This window comes from Etheostoma spectabile, chromosome 3 (assembly GCF_008692095.1).
Source record: "Etheostoma spectabile isolate EspeVRDwgs_2016 chromosome 3, UIUC_Espe_1.0, whole genome shotgun sequence".
NCBI classification, from domain to species: Eukaryota; Metazoa; Chordata; class Actinopteri; order Perciformes; family Percidae; genus Etheostoma; species Etheostoma spectabile.
Genome location: NC_045735.1, coordinates 5,449,345 through 5,462,161, shown reverse-complemented (window position 1 = coordinate 5,462,161; position 12,817 = coordinate 5,449,345). Strand labels below are relative to the sequence as shown.

Here is a 12,817-nt window from a genome sequence, read left to right as displayed (position 1 = left end):
GTCTGAAATTGTCATCGTAGGTGCATGTCCACTGTGAGAGACATAATCTAAAAAATAAAATCCAGAAATCCCAATGTATGATTTTTTAACTATTTGTATGATGCAGCTGCAAATAAGTATTTGAACACCTGAGAAAATCAATGTTAATGTTTGGTACAGTAGCCTTTGTTTGCAGTTCCAGAGGTCAAACGTTTCCTGTAGTTTTTCAGGGGAAAAAAAAGAACTCCACTCATCCGCATACTGAGGGACTAAGAAAAAAAAAGAAAAAGGGTGCGGAAAGGGAAGGAGGGTCGGCACGATATAGAAACACGTTAAATTGTTTATTTTGTAAATTGTATTTACTTTCAAAGAAGATTTCTCAAACCCTTCAGATCTAGTATGTGCCCTTAAACCATATTTGTTTTACAAATTCCTTCCTCCAAAGTAAACCACTGGGACAGAATCCTCTTTTGTGATCTCTAGTTTTCCTTCAGTCTAGCATTTCTAACCATTTCATCTCAGTGCTTCAACAGTCATCTTCCCCTCAGAGCCATTTTGGTGCCCCCGAGGTCCCACTTGTGTACCGACACACATCCTGAGGGATCCGAGCAACATCCCTCACATGTATAAGCTACACACAATACAATCCTACAGTTACAATGGCTTTTCAAAGACGATGCCAGACATAAAGCTGTAGATATTATTTTGTAACAAATTTTTTTTATCTTCATGTCCTGAAAATATAGAAATAGTTGCCGTGGTTTTCCACCACATTTATTTTCCAAGAGTTCCAATATTCAGATGAATAATGTTAGATTTTAGTAAAAATGTTGCAAACCAATGAATGGGGGGGGGGGGGGGGGCAGTGTTGTTAGGACATATAACACACTTCCCTCCTTTCTGAGCGCGGATGTGGTTTGGCTCACCACATCCTAGCGCTGTTTGTCTGTCACGCTAACTACCCTGAGACATGACAAGACATGGATGGAGAGGAAGAGTGAGGGGAAAACCAGAGAGCTAGAAAGTTACGAGGAATCTTTGCAGACAGATTGGGCAACGGGGTGTATGACCGAGGAGAGATGGAGGATGGGGAGTTAAGAGGACTTGACTGCGTACACACTCCTCCCACATGTCAGTTGGTTAGTGGTCTGTGGTATGCTAATTGGATAGAGGGACGGAGGATGCATGAGGAGGAGTGATGAAGGTGTCGCCTGTTTTGTTAATTCTGCCAGGTAATTGCGTGAAGGCCGCTGCCTCTTTCGAGCCTAGCTAGAGAGGGCCTCCGCTGAGAAATATGGCAAAGTTATTTGAGCTTAGCAACCGCTACATGACCCCTGTAATTGGGTTGTCCTCGAGCTAGTCGCAAAAAAAAAAAAAACTCAAACCCGCGATCCGGTCATCTCACCGTCTAATCTAATAACAGAGGCTCATAAACAACATACTTAGTAATCTTTTAGCTAACAGATCTTTCCTTTATTTCCCCTCTAATACTCACAACACACAAGCAACACCACCGTATTTTGAATGTGTGAAATCATTTTTATTGTCCCGTATCTGAGTGTCCTCTGATTTCACAGACCCCATACATCCTTTTGCACCTTGCTCCCCTTCTCATTATTCCTATCCATTCACTTTCACCCACTAATAAGTCACCTTCCCTCGTCCAGCCTCTCCGTTTCCTCCCGCCTGTTTGGCTCCTCGCTGTGTGGCCTTTATGTACATGATAGGTTTATAGTGACTGATCCCTTAATCATAAAGTACATTTCTTCACACGCTCGGTACTCTGTCCTCTTACCCAGAACCTCCTAACCACCAACACCCCCTTTTCTCCTGGAGTCCGTCGCCGTGCTTAAACTCTAAACTTCATGTGAACGTGTTAACCTGCAGCCATTGTTTTTTGACCAGATTTAGTCTTTTGTATTGGATGACTTACATTGTAGCTGTTTTGTTAACACAAGTGTCTAATCCTTAATGTTTCTATTTGTGATGCTTTTGTGATTGTTGAATTAATCTTCCTCTTAAAAGGGTGTCACTGCTCTGGATCTGTTTTTCTTTCTGTGCTCATCTGTCTTTGTTGTGATCTAAACTAAGGTCCGTTCACTTTATTTCGGAACACTCACACCATCTGTTTTTGTCTCATAAGTGGGTTGAGTTACTCTGGTAACACGTCCGTGTTTACTAAATAATGTCCACAGATATTGACAGCATAATATATTGGCATTTGCATTCTGGTATTGAAGGCTTATTTACAATGGAATATGTTTTTTACTAGTTATAACTTGTTGAACCACGTATGTATAAGTCAGTTGCGGATTTTAATCTGTGGCGATCCAGCTTTTTGCGAGGTGCTTGACAGACCTACTGCCGAGACTCTTCTGTAATCTCGTGGTCAGCCTGTATTCACCGTGGCACCCGAGGGTCAGGGACCGCGACAAACTCTTGCTTCATCAGCCGCAGGAAAATCTTTGACAGTACGTGTCCCCATCAATCAACCCCTCGCCATGGAGAATTGAAAACATGTTATTCTTCATGGCCGCTTTCCCATCAGTTTCCTCGAGGTGGTTCCCAAACACTGCAACGGCACACAGAGTTGCTAATTGTTGTTTTGTACTGTCATGGTTGTACTAGTTTCATCTTGGCTGGTTCGTGCATTCTCCCTCTATATACTACTTGTTTCTTTCTTTCTGTTTCCCTCGTTTCAAAGTCTTATCGCTGGGGAAAACCATGTGTCTGGACCTCTGTTTTTGACTTGGTGGTCTACCAAGACTGTTCTGCATTGTTTGAGAAGAAAGAGAGACCGGTTTTAGGAATGTTTGGCCGCTCCACTCTGTCTGAACCGTTTTCATGAAAAGCCTGCACACTGGTCTTTTCATGGGATGCCATACTTAACCATCAAATATCAAAGGTGCCAGCACGTTGACCCTTGAAAGCATGTTTCATTGTCTATCACAATGCATGCCAGCACATAACCATACACCCAGTGTAAAAGATGGTTTCTTGTACAAATTTGACACACTGAATTGACTGACGTGGTGCTGCCAAGGTCCCCAGTCGGTTGGTGGTTCAGTACGTGATAACAGCTTGCCGTTAATGTGTATAGAATTCAACCCACACCTCCCATCCTGCTCTTTCCCTCCTCCTTTACTTTCCTTTCTTCTCCGTTGGCTTGCTGTCCCCCTTTGCGTCTCTTGAGTTCTTTTTCCTCTCGTGACTTTTTTTCTGTCCGCATGTCATTTTCGTAGTTTCTCTGGCACTTTTCGATCTCTCCTGTTACTCTGGCCTCCTGTCCCTCTCGGCGGCCCTCTTGTTTAAGCTGCTCTTCATCAGGGTTACTCATCAGGCTTAACCTATGGGTGTGTGTGGTCTGGTGCGTGTTTTAAGACATGCACAATATGTAACAATGTATGGTTTTGGCATGAAGGTCACTCACACAATTGTTGAGACAACCATACCGCCCCTTGATTTGTGGGTTACACTTTACATCTTCTCCTCAATGACTGGTGTCTTGGAAGGATGATTATTCTGTTTATGTTGGCTTTTATGTGTTGTGTGTTTTGCAACGTGAGGGACTGTTAATGTGTCCCCCTCCTCCCTCACTCAAGATATATTCTAACTTTAGTTTAGGGGGGACTCCGAGGGGAAAAGTGTGGTTTTAGATAAGACATTTGAACAAGATGCGCTCTAAGATGGAGTTTTGTATTGATCTGTTTGTTTGGCTCTCTATTCAGAGTGTGTGTCCAGCATGATGCACTTGACCCCTGGGAAGACAGGAGGCGTGGGATCGCTCTCTTCAACCTCCGATAATGGACACTCGGGACCCAGGTCTGGATAATTCTAAATAAATAATGTTGATCGTTGTTTGAACATTTTGTTATGCTGATGACTACTTGGAGATGCATTACATGATTGAAATATTACAACATTGCAAATAAACACATTACTTTTGTCTATGTCTTGTTGTTTATAGTTGATAATGAAACCAAAACTGCCACTTTTTCTGAGATTGCCCATATTCATCTGCGTTTTAGGTTTCAGTTGAAATGTGTTGTGATGGTGTTAACAGGTGAGAAAGGTAATAATCATTATACCCATGAGCCAATCTCCCTCCAAAAACTGAATATCACCATTTTAATGGGGAGTTCATAAAACACTTTGATGGAAACTCTAACAAAATGGCTTAAAAAAGAACTGTCCTTCAGTTATAACTCTCGTTCAGACTGTTTTAAGAAATAAATACTCTATTTGTGTCTAATATGCTGTATTACCTAGTCCCTCTTCTTACATTTTTAATTATTACTCTATCTTCACATTGAAAATCCAGAATTTAGATTTAGCTAAATTTGTTGTTAAGTTTTACAAGATCTATCCTACTTCACTTAAATTCCATTCTCGTGTACGCTGAGTCTCAGAGTTCCCCATCTGAACTACAGTGGGCTTTCAGACTAGTTATTGATGTTTATTTCACATTCAAACTGATATTAAGGTGAGCAACCCCTCAAAAACAGCCAGTACATCATTCTGCGCAGTGAATGTTAACCATCCAAGTGAAGGAACAATAATTAAACATATTTTTTGAAAGGAGGAGGCTCTAACCATTTCTCCCTCACCCCACCATCTAGGTTCAGTCGCGGTCTCCCAGTGAGTTTGTTGTGCATAACTCTCGAGTTGAAGCCACGGCGGCGAACAGCGAACTTGCTGTATGACCTGACGCCAGAGTACACAAGGCCACGGCGGCGCTGGGCAGCTGGAGCCGTCTGGAGGCGCGACACATCCACATGCTCTGCCGAACGAACGTTTTATTAATGGCCACGACACACGGCCAGGAGGGGGGCTGAGGGCGATTAGGCCCTGCTCTCACAGCGCCTGGAGACACCCAGACATGGTACGGATTGATGGAAGCAGGGATGGAGAAGGGCAGGGAGGGAAGGATCATAAAATCCTGCAATTGTTTTCTAAATTTACTGTGCATAGCAAACACGTCACCAATGTTTTTCAAGTCCTGGATGCACGCTTTCATTACCAATTTCCCTTCTTTCAAGTTTGCCCACTCCCTGGGCTGGCCACTTTGTGTCTCCACCAGTAAAAACTGGTGCCTCTGGCATGCCTGTGGTGCCCGTGGACACAGTGGTCACCTGCATTATGAAATCGTTGTCACAGGCCTCAGCAAGGCCGACGACTTCACTGTGATCGCCGTCTCCACGGACTGGCTGAGATGGGAAAATAGATGACAGCAGCACTACTCCAAAAGGCTGGCTGACTGGCGTCTACGTCGCACACAGGTAAATTTGTGTCACACTCACACACACACACCACACCCACACACACGCAAATAAGATGTAAAATACACATTCATACAGAAACAAACTCAACACCTCTACTCTCCTCCAGGCTCAGGGGTGTTAAAGGAAATCAGTCTTGAGTTACTGCAACACCTGGACCAAGGAACAGCCTTCATCCAGGTCAGCACCAAGATGAACCCCAGAGGAGATACTAGGACGTAGTATTAAGAAAAGCATTCATTTGTGGCTGAGACTTTTTTTAAATCCATTATCAAACGTATGCCATTTCCTCTGTCAAATAGAATAGGCCATGTATTTTCACAGTGATTTTTCACTGGTCCGATACCATATTTTGCTTTCTGTTTCCGCGGAAACGTTTGCGTATTAGCCGATCCGAGTACTGATCCAATATCAGTGTTTTATTACATTTTTTATTAAATGAACGCCACATAACTTTCTTTTCTACCAGTTTGACAGTTTAGTTACAACGGACAAGAACATAAATAATACTACTTAGACAAATGTAGATTTTCTTCAGACTTCATTAAATGGTATTGGATCGGTGCATAAACTCCGGTATCTCACCGATACCAATACCACGTTCTATGCAGCATCGGAAGCAGTACCGATACTGGTAAAGAAATCATAGCATTGTAACCCATAACTGACAAGTAAGAAGGGATTAGATTATACAAAGAAGAAGAGTAGTACAGTCATTGGGGTCTTCTATCCCTCTTAGTGTTTAACACGCGTCTGTGTGTTGCTCTTATAGCGCTTCCACTGACAGGTGCTGTCTGCCTGCAGAGACTTTGTGAAAATAAACTTTTTATTGGGGTTCAGAAACGCACAAAAAACGACAAACCAGTTGTGGGTTGATGAGTTCTTTTAGCGGCCAGCTACTACAAGAAAGTGATCTCAAACACACACACACACACACACGCAGCAGTAGGGTCCAGCTGTTTAATAGCAAACAGTCAACACAAACACCCATCTGCTTGCAGCACTATGAACAATAATCAAGTCAACAAAGGAAGTCACTTGAGACCAGCCTTGATCAGTGTGGCCACAACATCTCTAATGCTCTAACCACCCTTTCTCTTTTTTCTTTCTCTGTCTCTTTTTTCTTTCCCCCCTTTTATTTCAACACATTTCACCCCACCACTACATCTACCTCATTTAGCTGTATTTTTCTTCATGTCATCCCCCTCCATCTATCCCTTGTTTTGTTTTCTACACATTTCTCTGTCCAGGTCCATGTGCCAAACAACTGTGAGTTTGGGACAGGGAGATAGAGTAGGGGTCGGAGTTTGACGAACTCTTTGCAAGGAACCGGAGAGCTGAAGAAAGACCCCCATACCTGCTTCTTTGAGAACCACATCACGCTCCCGGCTCTCGCTGGACCCCCAACATACCAAGTGCTTCTCCTGAAGCTGCCAGTAAAGACAAGTCAACAAGGATGGAGGGTTTAGCGCTAAAACTTAAGCAGGAAGAGAAAGCTGGAAGTACATTAGTTTTGCTGCCATATAAAGTGCATGTTAGATACTGAATTTTGTATTCATTTTATGTCACAAATAAATGTACTGTCTTCTTTCTGCATTTTTCCTGCAGAAGCGAACTGTGATCTGTGATCCAGTCATCTGTCCGGTGTTGACCTGCTCCCAAACCATTCCGCCTGAGGACAATTGCTGTCCGATCTGTGATGGTGAGACAGACATATTTTATTGTCACATGAGATACATGAACGTATGATATCATGTTTTAAGTGGTTATTCTGGTTCGAGTCCCTGGTGGGGTTATTCTTTTGGGTGAATTCCCAAAGTACTTTCAACAGAAATCATAAAGTTGAAAACTATTCTGTTTTTATGTCTCCATTTCCTTTTTCCTGTTCAGAGAGGAGGGAGCCCAGGACATGAAAGTTCCAGAGGGTGGTGAACATCCTGAAGGTAGGTACGACTTCTCCTGTCTCTGACTTAGCTTCTCTCCTTCTCTTTCTTTTTGGATTTTTCTCAAAGATTTTCTCTTGTAGTTTTTCTTTTCTTTTTACATGTACAGTATATGCTGCATTTATTTCATTGCGTTTCCCTCTACAGTTAAAAGTAAACTGAATCATTCAGACATTTTCTTGCTGACTGACCTCTTTAACCATTTTCCTCCTCTTTCCTTTCTCTCAGTGTTGTTACTACTTTGAAGGGACCAGAGATGCCGCCCCTGGGACCACATGGCATCCCTTTGTACCTCCCCTCCTTTGGCTACATTAAATGTGCTGTCTGCACATGCCAGGTAAATCACATCAATAAACCCACATCTGGCTGGATTTACTTTCCAAAATCCCTTAATGGATCATTTATCTTGTGTTGGACTGCAAAGAAGCTGGGCATACATGAATTTCTCATAAGTGAAACCTTGGGGAATGATCGACTTTGTGGAAAAAGCCTATCAGCTGCAGCTTCTGTTGTGCTGGAAAAAATAGAATTGCTGCTTACCGGCCGCTAATGCTACTTATATCCAGGGGTCTTCAGGAAGGTGCACTGTGAGAAGGTGACTTGTCCGGTGTTGACCTGCATCATCCAGTAAGACGTAACCCCTCCGACTGCTGTAGGAGTGTCCGAGAGGAGAAGACTCCAGCAGGCCTGGAGCCAGCGACTGATGCAAGCAGAGGCCCGAGGCACCTGCAATTTGGCAAGAACTATTACCGAAACAGTGACAATTGGCATCCCTGGGTACCAATGGTGGGGAGATGAAATGCATTAACTGCTGGTGTTGATGTGAGTATTGTGGCGTGCCAAGAAACAAGACCAAATGTAATTATTACTTTGCTGACATTTGACTGAATATAATTAAATTGTTTGCTTATAAAATACTTCAAGGCACCCCATTAAAGTTATTCTTCCAAGTTATTTTTTGAAGTAGAATATAGAAATACAATACACAGTTCCCGAGAGTTCATACTGAATTCTTTCAACATAACAAAAATAAAGTGCTCTGATCAAGATGATCTTAGCCAGTACTTTAGCAGATGTGTTGTACTTGTGTATGGAGTCTTTTTTTAATCTATTTTGATTTTTAAGCTGTTCTTCTCAATATTTTTACATGATCATGAGCCAAATGACAATGTGTAATGTGAAAGGTCGCTCAGAGTGAAGACCCACAGAGCATTGTCAACGTTCTGCAAATCCCCTCAGCTCTACGGAACATTTCAAGTCTTTCAGCCTATTGGTTTGGTTTTACGGCCCACGACTTCACTGTTTCGGTTCACACTCACGCTTCATTGACAGTTTCCAACAGCAGACAGACCGAGCTACAATTGGCTGGTGACCATATGTGAAGTATTTAGCAGCTTAAGAGCCACATAGAGACCAAAAATAGAGCTAAAGGAGAGTGAAAGTTGATCCGGCATTAAGATAAGTGTCCCTTCCCATCTTACTTGGTGGTATGCATTCCTTGTCCTACCGGCGTCTTGTGTCTTTTTTCCTGTGCTTCTACATTTTGCATCGTTTCACCAACCCTGTCTGCTTCCTCTGTTATTGTCAACAGCATGGTGTGGACCAAGTGTCAGAAAAGCAATGTCCAGTACTTACCTGCACCAACAACACCCGCACGGGGTGCGTGCTGTCCGGAATGCCTGGTGAGCAATGACAACACCCACACACACACCAGCAGGGCCTACCCTGTCCTTGTCCCCAATCACGACACAAGGACAATCGTTAAGTGTACAGTGAAATGTTGTTCATTTACACCATTTGAAAACTTGTCTTAGGGAGCTAACATCGTAAAACATGTATGTTTGTTTTCTCTGTCATGATTCAAATGTGGCTTTAACTTATACAGAGATTCTTGATTTTTCTTTTTTCCTTAGTCCAAAGAGGATGATGACCAGATGATGAAGCTCCAGATAAAATGCGAACCAGGAGACACTGATCTGTTGGACCCACAAAACCCAACAAACGCTCCTCTACCCTTAACCAATCCTCTCTCTGACGGACCCACAACCCAGAGCTGCACACCGGGTCCCCCCCCCCCCTCCCTCACCTCACACCCACCCTGTTATCCCTTCAGGATTGTAATGAACAGAGAAGCCAGATATGGAGATATGATAAAATGTATATATATTTCCAAAGACTTGTTAAATCAGTTTATGAGAGCTAGAGGACCAACCAGACTTTCGCCCTCTGCTTCCTGCCTTTCGATTTTGCTGGAATCTTCTTTTTGCTCAGTTTTTTTTTTTTTAACAGCTTACCAGACTGGAGTATATATATATGTGAAATATAACACTGCTGTCCAATGGATTCTCAGCTTGGTTTGAAGGACATACTTGGTAAGATTTTGCCAGTTGCATTTTATTGACAGACTTCTTTCAGAAGTACAGCCATAGCTACTGTAGCTCTCACCGCTCTCACTGGATACAGAGGAAGTGTTGCTTAAATCTGTGTGAATGTGTATGTGTGAGTGTGCTTATGTGTTGTGTGTGTGTGTTTACCAGTAATATGAATAAGCAGTAATACAGAACACACAGTTCTGGTAGCAAAGCAGGATAAAAAAATTAACAAAACAAGAAACACCTTGAAACTTCCCTTCAGCCACTTCCTTCCATCTCACACACCCTTCACCATACCTAGAGAGGGGGCTATTTTAATTCAAAGGCTAGGAAACTTTATCACGATGCATAGTATCCTAATCCATGAAATACTGGCCTTTAATAATAAAATCTGCTGCTTCTATTGGATTTAACATAGGGGGGTGTATAACTTATGCCCCCTGTATTTTAAGGAAGAACATGTATTTATTCACAATACATTATTCATTCACAAAGAAGTTGGTGTCCTTAAAGGTTGGATTTTTTCTATTTTTTAATTAAGGCATTAGGGTAATTTCCAATGTTATTTTTTTATCCTCTCTTTAGTCAACTGTAGCATGGGTTCATAAACTATGAGCGCCACTGTATTTCACACTCATATCATCATAAAGCCATTAGGATCATGGGGTTTCATTGGAAGAAAGTTTGAATGGGTTCAGCTGATTGGTTATTTCAGTGTAAAACCAAAAGGAGCTTTGCCTTCGCCTCATGTTGATCTCATCGCTTCTCTGCTTTGGTTGTTCCCATTTCTGTTTCAATTAAGTAATATTTGTATGATTTTTTTCTATTATGGTTGTTTATGAAGAAGCTGGTTGTATTTTTGTATTTATTGAATGTCGTGGAGACAAAATAAAAGAATGTCTGTTGTTAAAAAGGGATACTGTGTTTGTTTTTGGACACTGTACCTATTATCGCTCCCTCGTTTCCCTTTTTGCATTTATATCTTTGTTTCTCATCTGGAGTCCTTGGAGTTTAGTTTTCCACTTTGTTGCTTTCTTTCTCTTCTTTCCCTCTGTTTCTCTTTCCTCACAGTTTTTCACATATTGAGCTTGTGATTAAAGGGAATGACAAGCCAGAGACGCCGACTAATCCTTAGCTTTTTCCTTTCTCTTTCTCCATTGTTCTATCGCTGCCTTTTCACTCTTTCACCTACCCTTCATTATCTTCCACACTTTTTCTCATCTCTTCTTTCTTCTTTCCTTGTTATATCCTTTCTCCTCAATCCTTATAATTTCATTTCCTGCTATCTCTTTTCACACTGTATATCCGTTCCTTCCCCCCTTTCCATATCTTCCATTCCTGTCTTTTTCCTTTCCTTACTTTTCTTTCTTTCCTCTCCTTTTCCTTGCTTGCTTTCCATCCTCTGACAGTCACCACTGTGCTCAGCAAGGTTTTGTCCCTTACATACCGCCCCATGTAAAACACACGCACCCATGCACGCAGCCGCACGCACGCACACACACACACAAACACTGCGGCAGACTGAACTAAACACGTATTCACAGAGTTACATGTACAAACTTCTGATCAGGAACACACACATTGCCAAGGGCAAGAAAATCTAAGAAAACTATCTCTGCTTTGCACTCTGCTGGTTAAACAGGTATTACACTAAATTTATCTCCAAAATTCCAGCTGGTTGAAAGCACTTCTGCTGGCACCTGTTGACCTCCCAGAGGCAAAAAAAAGAGCTTGTGTGTACTAAAGCATGTTGGAAGCCATCCATCAGGCGAGCTGGAGAGGTTCGACGTGTGTGGAGGGGGTGCCTCATCAGAGCCGCATGTTAGGGTCAAAGGTTAAGCATTCTGAGCTGACTGTCGGTGGCAGCTTGTGAAGAAGCATAAAACATGTACCAGCCTGACCCTGCTCTGCACTGTGTGTGTGGTGTGTGTGAACTTTACCAGTACTGACACAGACAAGCCAGAAGAAATTATATATTCTTTTTTGCAAGTTCTCCCCATTAGAATCATGGAGGGGTCTGACTTGTCATCGTAGGGCAGGTCCACTGTGAGAGACTAATCAAAAAAAAAAAAATAATCCAGAATCCACAATGTATATTTTTTAACTATTATTGTATATACAGCTGCAATAGTATTTGAACACGTGTCTATCAGCTACAATTCTGACCTCAAAGACCTGTCAGTCCTGCCTTCAAAATGTCCCCTCCACTCCTTTATTTTCCTAAATTAGATGCCCCCTGTTTAGGTCGTTAGCTGCATACAGACACCGTCCACCCATACAATCATAAGAATCCCACTACTAACATGGCCAAGACCAAGAGCTGTCCAAAGCACACTAAGACAAATTGTACACCTCCACAAGGCTGGAAGGGCTACGGGGAAAATTGCCAAGCAGCTGTTGAAAAAAGGGTCCTGTTGGAGCAATCATTAGAAAATGGAAGAACGTCAAACATGACGGTCAATCTCCCTCGGACTGGGGCTATGCAAGATCTCACCTCGTGGGTCTCAATGATCCTAAAAAGGGTGAGAAATCAGCCCAAAACTACACGGGAGAGCGTGGTCAATGACCTGAAAAGAGCTGGGACCACTGTTTCAAGGTTACTGTTGTATACACCTAAGACGTCTGGTGTTGAAATCATGCATGGCACGAAGGTTCCCCTGCTTAAACCAGCACATGTCAAGGCCCGTCGTAAGTTTGCCAAGACCATTTGGATGATCCAGAGGAGTCATGGAGAAAGCTCATGTGGTCCGATGAGACCAAATAGAACGTTTTGGTCATAATTCCACTAACCATGTTTGGAAGAAGAAGAATGATGAGTACCATCCCAAGAACACCATACCTACGTGTGAAGTGGGGTGTGTACATCATGCTTTGGAGATATTTTTTTGCATATGGGACAGGGCGACTGCACTGTATTAGGGGAGGAGACCGGGCCATGTGATTGTGAGATTTTGCGGAACAACCCCTTCCCTCATTAGAGCATTGAAGATGGTCGAGGCTGGTCTTCCAACATGAACAATGACCCGAAGCCACGACAGGATGACTAAGGAGGGGCTCTGTAAGAAGCATATCAAGGTTTTGGCGTGGCCTAGTCAGTCCTCCAGACCTAACCAATAGAGAATCTATGGAGGAGCTCAAACTCCGTGTTTCTCTCAGCGACAGCCCAAAACCTGACTGAGTATTAGAGAAGATCTGTGTGGAGGAGTGTGAAAATCCCTTCTGCAGTGTGTGGCACACCTTGTGT

The 12,817-nt window shown here is 42.7% G+C and overlaps 1 pseudogene; it reads left to right on the top strand.

Annotated features, from left to right (window-relative positions):
* The window catches only part of LOC116680957 (chordin-like), a 16,534-nt pseudogene extending 9,363 nt beyond the window's left edge, over nucleotides 1-7,171 (top strand).
* Nucleotides 7,172-12,817: the final 5,646 nt, after the last annotated feature.